General features: G+C 37.2%; 1 protein-coding gene across 4 annotated transcripts in view; it reads right to left on the minus strand.

Moving 5' to 3' along the window:
• Nucleotides 1–15,326, minus strand: part of LOC114490454 (limbic system associated membrane protein) — a 638,505-nt gene that overhangs the window by 92,666 nt on the left and 530,513 nt on the right. The gene's annotated exons all lie outside the window — the stretch shown is intronic.

Here is a 15,326-nt window from a genome sequence, read left to right on the forward strand (position 1 = left end):
TTGAAAACCAGACTTTCATGCCTACTGCCTTCTCTCCTGAAGCTCATAACTTTTCTTTTTGATATATGGGAAAATTCAGAAAAAGAATGGATATGTTGAACAAATTTCTCATTCTCCACACTCCTTTCCCCCTTTACCACCCTTATCTCAGACTGTTTGGAAGATGATAAATTCAGAAAAGGGCAAAACCAAATATGTGGCTAAATAGCATTCTCAAGATTACTTAGAATGGAAGCCTTTTATATTCTAAATCTATGATGGGAAAAAGTGAATTCTGGAAAAAAAAAGAGTCACCCCAACCCAGCCTTTTGAGCACCAAATATTTCAGTTGATTTAAGAGTTTGGTTCTGCCCTCTATTGATAGAGGACTTAAAACTTGGAAAATTTTAGCTTAAGGTAAAAAGCTGTAAGTCTAACAAGTAATGTGTATGTTAAGCTTTTGTTTCAGAAACTACAGATAAGAGGGAGGGTGGTAATGGGAGGGAAGTGGGGAGGGTGGGGACGGTGGGCTGGTTTGGGAGTAAAAGGGAGAAAACTGTATTTGAACAATGATTAAAATAAAAAAAGAAACTACAAATAAGGCCCATTATGGCTCCTGAGAAAAGCAGCCGACCTCCTGGGGCATTGGCTAGAGATTACTGCCTGGAGACATGTTGGAGGCATCCGGGCCTTTTGTGTGACCACCCACTCCCCCTCCACCCTTGGGAACAGCTAACTGTTGAGAACAGGAAGACTGCAGCTTCAATCACCTAATCCTCCCTGAATTTCAAAGCCCTCACCGCACCTTGCTTGTCCTCCCCCATCCCCCTTATGAAAGATCTGGCCAGGAAAGAGAAGACAATATGGTTTGTTAGGGTATGAACCAGCCATCTTCTCGGATCATCAGCCATCTAAATAAAGTGCCCATAAAAGATTCAATCGCTGTCATTGCTTATTGGATTTGGTAGTGACAGGCAGCCCCAACACTGTTGTCTTTTCCAGTTACACTACCACAAAGAGAGGATAAACACAGAGGGAAAAGAAGGGCAACAGAGTAAGACCATGTCATGTTTCTGCTTTCTGTTGAGACTGTGAATGTTCTCATTCCCCTTAAAGTGCTCTTAACAGTAAATGTGTTCTAGTTGGGTTTTCCCAGGGTCCTCCTCCATTCCACTCCAGGTACAGTAACCTGGAATTGGAAGGTGGAGCCCTAGGGTGGGCAAGTGTCCTTGTGTTGAAAACTAAAATGCAGTTAGCTGTTTTTCTACTTAATGAAAATATTACTCATTTAAAATTGAGTATAAAATCTGAGGTTGAATATCTGTGAAACCAAGTATACTTAATGCCAGATGTTATATTGTATATTGGTGAAACTTCAGAGTTCTGCGCACTGCTAGGGATGTGTGTGTGTGTGCGTGTGTGTGTGTGCACGTGCGCGCATGCACGTGTGTAAGTAAGGGTACTAAAGAATGAAACTTGGAATCTGATGTTCCAAATGGGGCTATGTTTATATGAGGTCCAGAAATTTTGGAAGGAGTCAAACTATATAGTCTGGGCATTGATCCAAGTACAAGAAAATCAGATATTTCTAATACAAACATCATTATTGAAATCTCAGAAGGCCTGGTTTCCAGCTCTGGTTTGTCCCCTAGTTAGATGTAACTCATAAATGAAGGTGGTAGCATTAGATTGCCCATGAAATAGCTGTGGAGAGTAAAATGAGAGTGAAAACTGGTATTGACCTTACAGACTCATATTCTATAATTCTATATGATAATCCTATAATAATTTCTTCCTTATCATATCTGAATTCTCCATAAACAATATAATACTAACAATTCTGTTTAAGCAGCTCTTCCTGGTTATTGCCTAAGATATAACCCTAAAAATTGAACACGATGAAAGAAACTTTGTCCATGCCTCCATCACTACTAAAACAATGTGAGAAACATACAAATCATATTAAGAACATCCTATATTGTATGTACCATTACGGCGATTGTGGTGGGGAGGTGGGTGGGTAAAGGTGGAAGAGGGTATGGGGAGATAAATAGTAAGTGAAAAAATAAAATAAAATTTAAAAAATAAATAGAGTTACAGTGGACAAGATAATTTTAGGTATTCCCTCAGACCTGGAGAGAACATCCCCTTTTGCATCTCTCCTGTTTGTTATTGTTTGAAGACACAATGCATACCTAATACTTGTTTCATATAAACACATCTAAAAAACTCAATAAACAGTGCACCCCTTCATACTCTTTAGCACTAAATTCCTATTTTAATGAGATTTGGATTCAATACAGCAATTCTGATTTTCTTCCAGTTGCTTAAAACAAGATTCTACCTGAATTCCTAAATTTCAAAAACAACCATAGCTCTATATACAGGCTCAATACAGAAAATGTTAATACGTGCTCTCTCTGGAACATTTTGCAAAAAATTCTCTGAACTTGTAGAGAGGATACTAGAGCATCAACCAGCTAAAATTATTAAGACTTTGCAGATTAACAGTCATAACTCTACATGGGGGATTATATCCAAAAGGAACAGTTTACTTCTCCACTATATTTAAACTCTCTGTGAAGCAAAGTGGCACTAATAGTTGAGGGCAGGAACCCTTTCCAGGGTACATTAAAGTCTGACATGAGGAAACTCCTCATTCTTCTACTCAATGAGACAATATTGTCACAGGTAGAAGAGACAGAGAAAACTGAACCCAAATTATGAGGGCAGTTTGCCTTCTAAGCCCTCTATCTTCCTCTCTACTGTTTCTTTTCTATATTTCCAAAGTACATCTTCTGCTCTTTACTATGGCGGGGTGTCCAACCTGTTGGTGTCTCTGTGTGACATGGGAAGAAGAAGAGTTTTCTTGGGCCACACGTTAAATACATTGCAACACATAATCACTAAAAAAGTCATACTGTTATAAGTAAATTTACAATTTTGTTTTGGGCTGCATTCATAGCCACCCTGGGCTGTATGCAGTCTGTAGGCTGCAATTGGATACCCCTGGAAAGCCCTTCCCATATCTATTGTTTCTTTCTCCAGGAAAACAAAACATAGCAAAACAATTAAAAATAAAATGTCAGTAAAACCTGTAGTGATAAAGTCTTCATGTAAACAACTGTGCTATGTTGCCCCAGAGGTGCTTCCATATGGAAAGAGCCTCACACTAAAAGGATGAGTCTTTAGTGGTGAAAGCCCGAGCAGCCTTTGTACTCTGATGAAGACCTTCCCTTCCCAACTAGTGGGCTGAATCACACAGGTGTGACAGGAGTTGGTTCTGGGTGTGTAGAGATATTGCATCCTTTAGCTGTCAGAGGATCCACACCATTTGTTCCTCATCATAAGCAGCCCAGTCTGGGATGCTTTAAAGATGTCATCATTTTCCATGCATGCCTTGATGTGACAAGAGTTTGTGCTCAGTTAAAATGAAGGCAGACATTCTGGATGAGGAAGGGTATTTACATTGTGACACAACTTATACTACAGGTGTGCTCTCTGCATACTTTTCTCACCCAACCTTATATTACTCCTAAAGATATTCTCAAATCTACAACTAGTTATGTGTGGAGGGAATGCCAAGAACCAGAGGTGGCTTTACTGGACACCTAATTTTCATGGAATGATGGTAGAAAAGGCCCCATCCTCCTCCTTCCATTTATCCACATTCATTGCTATGGAATTTTATAGGCCTCTCCCTCTTCTGATTCTGACTTCAGCCTTATGACTAGCTTTAAGTACTGAGATATTAATACACATGATATAAACTGAGGTTTAAAATGAGCTTGTACATAGGGGCTTGTTCTACTCAGGCTCTCTCCTATTGCCATGAGAAATAAAATGCTTGGGCTGACCTCATGGAAGATGAGAGACATGAGAAGAGCTGAATCATTGCAAGTCACCCCAGTCAAAGCCTTTTTAGGGCAGTTGATCCGGATAGCATATGAGTGATCTCAGCCAAGATTAGCAGACCACATAGCCAGACATTCCTGACATATGAGCAAAATATGTTTATTGTTGAATGTCACTGAGTTTTGAGGTTATTTGTTATTAAACAATAGATAATGAATAATTTAATGGACTTTAATTTTCAGGATCCCTTACTTGCCAAAGCCCCTTCCCAATCCCCTGGGAGGAACCTTAGTTGTTTGCTCAGTTTGGTCAGAAGTTTTGTAAAATTTGCAAAAATATCATATTTTAATCACAATGGGTTACAACTGTTGCCTCCTTTCAACCTTCTTCTCCTCCATCACACTTCTAGTTGTGGGTTGCATTGTACTGGCCTCAGTTATCTTGGGAATCCTGCTGAATAGAAATTGAGTTGGTGCTGCATATAATTAAGTTGAGTGGGATGTGCTGATGAGGTTCATGGTTGATTCCTTGAAGAAGTAAGTTGTTACTAACACCCTAGTGTAGGATGTTATTTCTCACTCAGTATTGCAGGGACAAAGGTTGTAACATGATATAATCATATACTACCCAGTACCAGAATTACATGAGTAGTGGAGGACAAAATTTGAAATGTTCAAAGCCAGAAGCTAGTTAATGGAAAATTCTTCCAAACATCAGACCAGTCAAGTTTAAGCAGTGTGGCTCAGCCACTTGTGAAAACTATTTGGCAGAATCTGCAAAAGTAGAATATTTGTTTACCCTAGGATCTGGTATCCCCACTGCTAAAAACATAACCAATAGGAAAAGAGTCCTATGTTTATTAAGTGGCATTATATGAGAATGTTCTCAGTAGCACTACTTGTATTTCCAGTCCCAAAGGAAACTGCCCAATGTCCATTAATACTAGAACAAATTTAAAAAATTGTAGTCTATGTGCAATTGGAAAACTCTACAACATAAGAATAAACTAATCTAAGAGTATGCCAAAAACCTATTGTGGGAGAGAAACCAAACACACACACACACACACATAGATGTTCCATTTGTATAAGGTACAAAAGCAGGCAAATACTAACTACTCTCATAGGGGGTTGTGATTGGAAGAGGGGAAAAAAGAGGGCTTTTAGTAGCCCTCCTACTAAAGGTGTTAGTAGTATCCTATTCTTTGACCTAAATATCTATTTAATGAAAGTATATTTATGAAAGTTTAGTGAACCATATAATATGATATGGTCACCTTTCAGTATGTATATCCTTGACTAAAATATTAGAAAAATTATAAATATAGATTCTGTTATCAAGATGAGAACCTTTGCTTTCAGGAATATATTTGATGATGTAGTGTACATAATTATAAATATTCTGTATAGAAAGCATATATTACATCTTATTTTTATGTAAACTGTGTGAAATGACATTTATCAGCATTGTTTTAGGGAAATAGAATGTTCTGTCACATTTCTACAAATATTGGGAATAGAGGTATGGGAAATTGTATGTAAAGTCATTGAATCAAGAAATGTATAATTTTCTTGTCCACTTTATACAAAACACTAAAATCAACAGGGATACCATAAAACTCTTAGTTTTGTACTTAAATGAGAATAATTGGCCACACAGTGGTTAAAGACTGCTGTCAACTCAGAATATTTAGGAGTAGTCACTGAACTAGAAAACTTGAAATGTCCTTACCTTTTAAAGTTTGTAGATAAAAGAATCCCAAGAGTTTTCCTTTTCCCCAAACTGACAACATCCCTAACACTTGGGTGACATTGCCAGTAACAGTTGTGAAACATAAATAAATTTTCTAAATTATCAATACTATAATACAAACTTTGATCATCCATAGTAAAGACAAAGTTAAATTATCCTTCTATATACTCTGTAAATATTATAACAAAACTGTAGTCTTGTAAAAAGGCAATCATAATACATACAACCAAAAAAAGTAGGGATGAAACTATCCGATGCATATCAGAGAGCTACCAGTAATTCATAAAATGATATTCTCTTGATTTTGTTATGTTTACCAGTTTTTAAAGTTTGTAACTTATTGCTCCTATTTTTAGTTTAAATAAAAAATGAATTTTATACCCAAATTGTATTTTTTTCAAGAGGACTTACAAATTATGGGAGTTTCAGGCCCCACAGAACACATGCGCCCAGGCCCATTCTGCAGCCGCCTCCTGCCAGGTAGGTGGCCATCTCTTTTGACCCCTTCCACCTCCTGCTTCTCCTGTGCTGTCAGTCAGGCCTTTTCTGTTTTTCTACTTTCACTTTGCCCTGTTTTTATTTCTTACTCTTAATTTAGACGGTCCCATTCTGCAACATAGTCTGAATTAAAGAAGTATGTATGGATACCTCTTTATTGTACCAGCCCCAGCCCAGTAATCTAGACATCTCTTCTCATGTAATTGGACAAAGTTCTATGATGGACCTACTTCATCTAGGGTAATGTTCCCAGATCTCTGATTCATCTAGCAGAGCCCTAACATTTTTCTCACCACCCACAATTCCTTGCCTCTGGCCACTGTCTATATGATTAATACACCGTTCTCTGCTCCCATTTTGTCTGTAGGTGCATGCAGCACCTAAGGGCAAAGGTGAGAAGCTGAGAAATGAAGTATGTGCTAACCATACATGAGACTGTCGAAGATCTTCTGTGCTCTCTGGATGAAGGAGTATCCTCACACTGATATCCTGTATGAACAAGGGGAGAAAATGAGCTCACTCTGAGCTTTCTGTCTTCATGCTGCAATATGCAGTAAACAGAATGCAGCAAGATTAAAATAAAGGGTTTCTGTGGCAGACCATCTTATATGTAACTACTATCTTCTGAGTTAGGATCACTAACTCAACATTCAGATTTGATTCACTGTTCATAAAAAATGAAAATGACTGATACATATTTTTTTTCTACAAGGAGTTCAGGAAAAAGTCTCAAGCCACTGAAAGAAGAATTAATTTGCTTATAATGAAACTGACACAGAAAAATCTTATAATCAATCTCGTGCTTACAAGCAGAACAACAGTATGATGCTTCCGTATCTTCTCCCTCTTCCCACTGCTAGCTAGTTATGAGTGAATACATATTATGCATATTACCCACAAATCTTTCCTCTATTTAAATTTAAAAAAGAAACACTATGTTTTTAATCAATCTATCTGCACTTCGCTGTCAAAACTCACAAAGGCACTTTGATTTCCTTTCATTATTCCTAAGAGAACCAATTGCAGATGAATTTAAAAAAAGAGATAATGAAAAAGAGGGCAAATTAAGGGTTAATACACCTTGCCAAATTCAGACAAATGTAAAAAACAATGGAGAACTGTGTTTATTCATGGCTTTCAAAGAAAGTGTGCAATGCTTCCCTCCCCAATAACAATTACCAGAATCATCAGGCATACATACAGGCTTTGGTTCTTTAACTTTCTGACTGTTCTTTAATTCTTCCCCCCCGCCCCCGCCCAATTCACAAGTCACAGCTCTTGACATCAGAACTGTCCAATCTCTTATGTGATTTACAAGGTCCTAGAAGCTGGATAGGACCATTCCTAAGAACTTCAGAGGTGTATCATTTTAATGCCGTTGTTGAAAACTCTTCCTCTGACATTTGAGAGACCAAACACCCATCGAAGGATCAGGCAAATGGAGTCTGATGGCTTCTAGCAAGTCCAGGTGTGGGAGCAAGGAATCTCTGCAGAAACAGCAAAAACTCCATTGGTTACACAATCTGACAGATCATCAGAACTTTCTGACTGCAGTTTCCAGATTTAGCAAAGGAAAAACAACGGACACTCGGCTACATTGAAATTACAGATGAGCAACAGATCATTTTTTAATATAAGACCCCTTTTGTCTGGGTACATTGAGAGGGGATGTACTTCTCTGAATGGATCCGTGGAATGGGAGGAGTAGGTGGATGGAAGTAGTATGAAGAGGGGTGTGCATGTTTAACATATAATAAAGACATGTGACAAATTTGTAATTCCCTTTCAGTGTAATTATTCCTGGAAGAATAAAAATATATCTGTAAGACTACATTTATCCAAGACTCTTTGGAAATGATTCACTCTGGAAAGCCAAATATTTTGTTTGTTTGTTTCTCAGTTGCTGAGGGGTTCTGTCTTTAAGCAGTAAGACATTTTACATTTTAAATTCTTTGGATGGAAATCTTTCTTAAATGTGTCACACACATATTCTTGCCATTTTAAACAGAAAACACTGCTATTAATTCACCTTCTGTCCCTGAAGAGCCAGGGTTATAATTATGAACATCTATTATTGTAACAGATTTTTATATATTTAAAATTCATTGAAGGATCTGCTGGGCTTTTTGTCTTTTAACTAAGTGTCTCTACTCTGCTCTGAGTTTTAAATTTTCATATCTGCCTTAGTTATTTTTCTGTTTTCTTCTGCTCAGGCTATTAACTATTATTCTTGTTCTTTTCTAATTTTTCCTAAATCGCTTTGTTTCTCCTTATGTTCTAAGGTTTAAAAATAAGACAGTAATGCATTAAATATAGTTTTCAAAGAACCCCATATTAAGGTCCTAATGATGTATCCTATAAAGTGCATTAATAGCTAAACAAAACAAAACAAAACAAAACACAGGACCATAAGCTGTCAAAATAATTGACACTTAGATATTCTACTCAATTTGATTGCTAGCTAGTCCCAGTAGGTGTGGTTATAACATAGGCATTTATCTATGCTAGGTAGATAAATGATATGCTATATACTCCCTCTGGACATACACAATGGTGCCTGAGAAAAATTATCATGGGGGCAGAAAAATGTGGAATTATTGGTCATAATGCAAGTGATTCAGAGTCCAAGAAACACTGGGCATTCGGGCCATCGTGCTCTATCAGATACAGGGTATGGATAAATCATCTGGTCTGCCACTCACTAGCTTTTATGACCTTGTACTATTCATCTAATCACCTTGTGCCTTGGTTTTCATAATTAATACCACCTTTGGGAAGTGAGGGGTGTTTCTGCTGCTCTCCTCATTTTTCTAAACTGGTCATATAAGATGCAGCGTCCACTATTTTTCCATGTGATCCACACCTCATTAGCCTCAATGGAAGGACTTTCTAATTTGATGGAACAGAACCTTTGTCCTTTACGGTCATAATTTACAAGTGCAGAGTTTTTATGACTTGAAGATGAGTTTCTAAGTTCCACCTGGCACTTTGGTGTTCATGCATAGGGCTCTCTTGTATTCTCTGGAATCAAAGCCTAAGCAACACTGGGATTGAATCTACATGCCCGCTTCTATTCCTACTCCTTGTTTCTGTCACTGGTTGGGTAAATGCAGACTTAGACTGAGTTTTAGAGGAAGAGGATAGAATAGGAGAGAATAAGAATCCTCACTTATCATTCCTAGCCTAAGCTTCCCACTGGTGTCTCTTACCAGAGAAACTTTGAACTGGGTAGGGTTGGACTGTGTGTGAGTGGGGAAAGGGGGGCAGAGCAGAAGTGTGTCTGTGTAGTGTATTCCTCAGATGCTTGTCCAGCTATTAATAAAGCCAACAATTTGTCCTCTCATTTGGTCAGTGTTATAGTTGTGTATAATTTTCTCTATAGCAAACTTGGAAGGAAGAGGGAAAAGCAGCATGAATTTCACTGAACTCATCCAGAAATCACATTACTCTTAGAGGATTATGGTGATTATAGGATAAAAAAGCTTGACACACTGTAGGCCCTGAGTCATTTACTGCTCCCTTCCCTCCATGAAGAAAAGAAGGGAGGAACTGAGTGGAGAACAATGAAATGGCTAAAGTGGTAAATCATAATGTTCTACCTAATGGGGAGGCTGTGAGGAATAACTAATAAATGATTAGAAAGCCTTTTGGAAAGATAAAGTCTATAGAAACACAAAATAATAATATCAGGGAAGTAGAGATGTCAGTTGAATATAAAAGAGACAGCTTTTATTCCCATGCAAATATCTTGGTCACCATCAGCAGCAGTGGAGAAGAAAACAGAAAGAAGGATATGTGACAGTTTAATTGTGTTTTGTTAAAAATAGGACACGTTTTAATAGTGTCTGGATTTTCTTTAAAATGGAAAAATGAGCACTGACTCACTGCCTGCTAGAATAGTTTCAGGAGTGCCTCTGGCAAAATCACTGGCTTTCCCACCTCCAATTACTCTCTCTCTCTCTCTCTTTCTCTGTCTCTGATACATTGAGTTTAGGGCTTTTTAAATTGCTGATTACAGATTTAAAACTATGGAATGTGCACTTCTTGGCATGTTAATTAAAATGGAAAGGTAAATTTGGCTTATTAGAGGAACAGTGTCAGGAAGCCATGCAGGTAGGCAAAGTGCCACTCAATGTGGGAGCAGTTTGTGAATATCCAGCTAGGGGCAGCTCAGCCTCCCAATCTAGACTCAAATCTTACTCCAGATCCAAATTTCTGGTCCCTCATATTCCTCTTGAGGGTGTCATAGGGGTTTAGATAAGCTCAAGACAACCAGCTTAAGGATTTACATTCAGGAACCCGGGACAAGTGGGAGCTCTTGGTTCTTTGTATGCGTATTCAGAGTTGCCCAGGGGCAGCACTGCCCCAGATTTGGAATGATGATAAATGCTATGCAAAAAGTAGTATCTATAGAAAATATGTTTGGGAAACACTGGGTTAAGAAAAAAAAATAACGGATTATTTTTAACTATTAGAGTTCCTAAAACATTTAGTATGCTAATGTATGTTGTGAATTTCTAAAAGATAAAGACAGTATATTCTCCAAATTTATTTGACAATGTAATTGTTTTTCAAAGTGTTTAGCAGGTCAAGCCATGAAGCATACTTTGGGTGGAACTGTTCTGGGGCCACCAACAGATTTTTCTTTTTAACTTGGGCTTTCTAAAGATTTTCTAGAGAGTTGTATTCCCAGAAAAGTTGTGAAAGTGGATTTCATTGAAGTCTGAACAAGCTACCTGGGTTGCATCTCAGACCTCCTTAGTACCAATGTATAAATCTCTAAATATGTCTTACAGTGTGCAGGTTGATGTATATATTCAGGCACTCATAAGGAGTCCCTTGAGCTCAATAAGATACAATTAGTTTGAAACTCACCTAATGACCAGCCAGTGGACCATCCTCCCTTGCTAAGCCTGACTAAGGTAGACCTCACTTAGTAAAAAGCCCAAGACATGGGGGACACCATGCTCTCTTGTTTGATGTTTGTAGGAAATCTGCAGTGGTGACCACCCCACTAAATAGGCATAAAGGAAGCTTGAGCAAGGCAAGAGAGGAACTGCTATATGTGAAGTTCTCTTAGGCCACTGAATATATTTTGAGTGTGGGCTGCAGAGGCCAAGATTCTGCCGGGCAATGGCCATTTGAACCCATGCATCATTGCATGCAGCCATGAGTATATCAGATGCCACCACAGTATAAATACAAATTAGTTCAGTATCTAGAATCCAAAAGAGAGAATTGTGCTGAAATTGTGGAAAGGAAGAAAAACCCGCCTAATTTTAATATGTTAAACACACATACACACTAACTAAGGCAGCCAATCTGAGGCAGAGGCAGATGTATTCAGAGTACAAAGAATAACATTTTTAGCTAGCTCGGCTTCCTTTCAAACAGTTTTTCTCAACATTGAGAGCTTTCTGAGAAATGTATTTATGTAAGTACAAAGCATGTGTCACTGCGACAGCAGGAATCCTTATTTGCATCAGATTTATGTTAACACCTGTTTGTTTCAAAGGGCCCTGCCTTCCTAGGAAACACTCCAGAAAAAGACTTAACAGAAAGGAAGGATGCCTTCTTTTGGAAAGAAGAGGCAGGACAGAGCACTCACAGTTCCAATAAATCACTGAGACTACTTTCCTTGGCAAATAAGAGGAAGGTACTTTTAAAAAAATATTATTAGGAGAGCTGTGATTACCTGTGCATGCAAAACTGCCTGATGCCTATTTTTAACCATGTCCTTGGAACACAATGAGTATTCAGTAAGAGCTGTACAGTGAACTATTTCATAATTCAACCCTGCACATTTACTAAATCTTATTTGTCAAATTGCCATAAAATCTAAATGTGATGCTCTTTTATTCTGTTGATTAGAATGATTTGGTATCTATCTCTATACATAGTCCAAACACTGACTTTGTACAGTCAGCAACAATCTTAAACATCCTGAGAAGGGGACGTGGCATCTGGCTGCACTGTAAATTGTGCTTACCATCCACAACAGAATTCTCTAAAAGTGGCAGTGAAGTCTATATTTATATGTAATTTATTTCAGAGGTACAGACCCAGTTTCCAAATTGAAATATGGTCCTCCTGATGACCATCAGGAATGCCCTGCTTTCTTTAAATGTAAAATACAGAAGGACTTCTATATATTTTAATCCTTTACATCCTCACAGTGGTGCTCTGAGCATGATAAATAATTTGAATGTAGAATTATAGTGAACTATGATGCACTTTGAGGACCTCTGTCATTACCACTCATCCCTTCACTGAACAGATTAGAGAATTTCAGTGTGGCTTGTGACCTTGGGGGTGCTCCTTTCCAAGTCCAAGTTGTACTGATGAGGAAACTGAAGGAAAACAAAAATAAAAGCTTTGTTTAAGCTCAGATTTCTATTTGATATCAAATCCATCATTTCCCACAAATTCTGACCCCAAAGCTTGGAGACCAGGGATTTAAGGATCCTCTACATTTGCTAATTTTCTTCAGGGTGATAGGATAGAAGGGTAAATGAGTGGATGTAGAACCAAATGGAGAGATACTGGCTGCCCCACTAATTTAATCCCTGTCCTTTGTCTTCAGCATCAAGGGAAGAGCTGGAAGTGAAATAACAATGGTAAATTAAAGAGAAATGTTATTTTCTTCTTAGATGCCCTCCTGGGCCCATGGGACTAATGTAGTGAATTTTGCATCAAGATGAAAACAGCTGATTTTGGCTTATGGCTATAGATCTTGGAGTAAAAAATGTTCAGTGTAGTATAAGGTATTCTTTTATTTGGATGAATTCTTCTTTGCTGAGATTTTTACCTTCTCCCCTCCCAACTTAACAACAACAGGAATTTCTGTTTCTCCCACCCACATAATCTTTCAACCCCTCTGTGTTCAACTTTGCTTTAGTTGTGAGTAGTGGGCCCTCTCTATGAGGTTACTAAGAGGAGTTAAAGCAGTGGGAACATGTTCATGGATGCATTCACTGTTGTTAGCTGCTTGGACAAACATTTGGGGGCTTTGCCATGAGAAATATTCTGAGTCTCAGGGTCTGGGTTTATGCTGTCAGCAATGGCAGCAAAAGGCAATTTACATAATCATGGTCTTTGGCCAATTTAGCAGCAAAATACTAGACAGAAAGGCATGTGAGAAAGGCATATGTACAGTAATACATGTTTCTAGGTTTCAAAGCATGTCCTCTGCTGCCTTCTCTTCTCATTCTACTTACTTTACCTGGGTTACAATTATGCCTTGATGTGGATGCCTCCCCAAATAGTGTTTCAATGCCAAGTCTCTCTGCTGAACTACAGGTACCTCTTTCCAACTATCTTCTACACATATTAACCTGGAGGTCACACCAGCATTTCAAAAGCAACATTCAAAATTCAACTTTTTATCTCATTCTCACAAAGCAGCCTGTTCTCCTATGTCTCTGGTCTCAATATACAGAATCTAAATCCATTCAATAACCTAAGTCAGAATATGGCTGAATCATCCTAGATTTCAATTTATATAATGTTAGCATCCCATTAATTATCAATTAAAATCTTCTAAATATATCTCTAATACGTCCTCTTCCTTTCTCCTTTATCATGACCTTAGTTCAATACATTATCTTATCTCATAAAGGCAACTAAAATTAATTCCTGAGTGTAGATAGAATATCATACATAACAAGTAGAGAATAAGAATTCTCTTAAATACATATGAATCATTTATAAAAAGTGACTGCATTCAGAAACAAAAAGAGCAGATCTCAATAAATAAGGCTGCTATCTACTGATTACAACCTCTGGGCAAAATGCAATTAAATTAAAAATCAGTAACAAATTTTAACTTAAAAACAGCTTATTTAGAAATTCTAAATAAGTCAAGGGAAATCATAATAAATAAGATGAACAATAATAAAAATATCACAAACCAACTCCTGTGGGTTTCTGTTAAAGCATTCCTTAGAGGGTAACCTATAACAATATGTTTATGTTCTAAAGAAATAAACATTGAAGATTAATAAGCTCAGCATGTATTTTTAGAAGTTGGGAAAAGAACATCATAATAAACTCACAGAAAGCAAGAAGGACATGATAACACAGATAAGAGACTAAATCATTGGAACAGGGAACAACGGGACACAATAGAAAAAAATCAACAAGATTAAAAGCTTATTCTTTGAAAAGATTAAAAATCATCAGGTCTCTGTCAAGAGACAAAATTAAACAAATAAATATTAGCAATAAAAAGTGAATATGAATAGAGATGCTAATAAAAAAATTGGATGCCACTATAGATTAAAAAGATAAGGAAATATTGTACATGTTTTACAGAACTATTTACTGGAAAATTAGAAAAATTTATGTCAAATCCTTTAAAAAATTGAGATGAAGATTTCAATATCCTAAAATAATATAACTAGGAAAATTGATTAAAGAAAGGATAGAAAATATTTATAGTTTCATAAACATTTTAGAAATTTAACTGTTACCTCTAAGTCTTCACCAGGCTTAAATATAATTATAAAAAAATCTACTTAATATTTAAGAAAAATAATAATAAATGAATCTACACTTACCATACTACTCTTGCATATATAAACACAGGAAGTATTTTACAATTAACTTTATTAGACTAGTAAAACTTTGAAATTATTTGTGTCCTACTGTCTCTCACTTTTCTAGATCTCCCCATCACTCTCAGCTTGATCTTTCAAAAATGCAAATCTGATTATGCGAGGCCTTTTGGGATACTCTTTTCAGTTGTTCCTCTCTACCATCAGGATAAACCAACAGAGCTTGCTCTTCTGGTATCATCGTTTGCCTCCCTTTCCAACCTCATCGTTCACTGCTCCCCATGAGTTACTGTTGCACTGTTCTGACGATGCCATGGCTTGGCACTTCTCTGCTGCTACACTTACACACTCTCTGACTTCACATTCTTGTCTTTCTAAACTAGACTTAGTTGGTCCTTCCTTTGGACCTGTAGAACACTTCTGCATATCTTTTTGTTAGCACCTATCCTGCTGTATTGGACTCTGCTTACTGTAATAGTTTTTCTTATTCATGATAATGTGAAATTCTTTGAGGGAATTTATTTATGGGTCCTCAGGGGTCAGCACATGGTGGGTACAGATATGTCATAGATTAAATGATTTTTTTTGTACAGTTTGGTAACTTAATCATCAAACAGAATCTTATTTCTATGGGAAAATGCATTGCAGGGAAAGAGAACAACAAGAAATGTAATTTTGGAACACAAC

The sequence above is a fragment of the Phyllostomus discolor genome, chromosome 2 (genome assembly GCF_004126475.2).
Source record: "Phyllostomus discolor isolate MPI-MPIP mPhyDis1 chromosome 2, mPhyDis1.pri.v3, whole genome shotgun sequence".
Lineage (NCBI taxonomy): Eukaryota > Metazoa > Chordata > Mammalia > Chiroptera > Phyllostomidae > Phyllostomus > Phyllostomus discolor.